The sequence below is a fragment of the Dipodomys ordii genome, unplaced genomic scaffold, assembly GCF_000151885.1.
Source record: "Dipodomys ordii isolate 6190 unplaced genomic scaffold, Dord_2.0 Scaffold135, whole genome shotgun sequence".
Taxonomy (NCBI): Eukaryota; Metazoa; Chordata; class Mammalia; order Rodentia; family Heteromyidae; genus Dipodomys; species Dipodomys ordii.
The window spans coordinates 2,089,930-2,091,594 of record NW_012267351.1 but is presented as its reverse complement, the minus strand read 5'-3'; positions in this window follow the sequence as shown (position 1 = coordinate 2,091,594).

Below are 1,665 nucleotides of genomic sequence, written 5' to 3'. Positions count from 1 at the left end.
GGAAGGTTTTTCACCTCTAGGCTGCTCAGCTGTAATTGCACACTGACCTCCCCTGCATTCGGGGTCGCGCCATACATGCAGTGGGCTGGAAACTCAGACAGTGGATGGCTCGGCCTGGCTCCTGAGCCCGCCTTGGGGACTGGGGGGTGGGGGAGTGAGGGGGGTGGGCTAAGTAGCGGGGAGGACCAGGCTCAAAGCCGCACGCGGAGCCCAGGAGTGGCAGGAATGGGGTTGGGGGAGGACCACGAGGCCTCGATGTCCTGGAACCCGGCGTCGTCGTCCAGTGGCCCTGGGAGGAGGGGGGGAAAGTGCAGGGCCTGGGCCTCTGGCTTGCTTGCTGCAGGATTGCAGCCCTCACGCAGAGCAGAATGGGTTTGTAGGAGAGGGGTAAGAGGAGCTGACCAAGAGCCCAGCAAGCCCACTTGGTAGTGGGGAGAAGGTTCTTGATGGCAGTTGTGACACCTCTGTCTGCAGAAAAAGGTGGAGTGGGGTGGGGGGACAACTCTGTGTGTTGTTAGTAAAGTAGAAAGACTAGACACATTGGGAAATTTCCTCAGAGATCTGTGGCCTGCTGGGAGTTGGAGGTGGGTAGGCCTTTGGGGTCAGTGGCTGACGAAAGGAGATTATGGAAGAATGATCAGAACCAGTCAAAGGACCCAAGGACATGGCAGAATTGGCATACAGCGCTGCAGGAACCCTATCTCCCGGCTTCCAAGGATGCTGAGGGCTGAGTCAGGCTGAGCAGGCCTCAGAGGAGGGGTGGGGTAAAGGAATGGCCCCAACCGTAATGTCCCCTTTTGGCCACCAGAGGGAGTTTTCTAAAATTAAGTATGGCTCGTTCCTGCTTAAAATTCTCTCAGCTTTTGAGTGGTGGCCTGTGTGAAGGTCTTTCTGCTGTCCACACTTGTCCTCATCACCTGCCACCCACATCTCAGGTATGCAGAAGAAAACAGAGCATCAATGACTGACATTAGGGGAAACCGGTAAAATCTTGGCTGCCAGAGTTGTGCTTTCACCAAGAAACTCTCGGGCGCTTCCTCTCATATTAGAATGGGACCACAGCTACCTAGACAAATACTCTAGGCCTGCTTTTATAGCACTCACCTCATGAGAAGTGAATTACCAAAAACCACTGTATACATTCACTCCTAGACCTATTTCCTGCCGTTTTCTATGACATTCCAAGACACTGCTTTTTTTTTTCATCTGGTTTATGAAATATAATGAGCATGTATGGATGCAGAACTGAGGTGATACTGATGGGGAGGGATGAAAACAGAGAATCCAGGATGGAGCATACAAATGAAGAGATCCTGCCAAAAGCGTGATGTAAACTGTGGAGAGGACTGACACCTGATCACACCTGCTAGATGGGGAGGAGAAATTGAGGAAAAACTCCTGGACAGGAGGAAGCTCTGGGTCAGACTGAAAAAGCCAGTAGGAAAGTTCTGGGCTATTCTTTACAAAGGTACCTAGCTTCAGGTTTGTCATTAGAGTAGTGCAAAACAAATGTAATCACCATTAGATTCTCTACACACTCTTGGCTTATGTGCTTCAGGATTAAAAGTGAGGATTGTTTTGCTGGGCGCTGGTGGCTCACGCCTGTAATCCTAGCTACTCAGGAGGCTGAGATCTGAGGATCGTGGTTCAAAGCCAGCCCGGGCA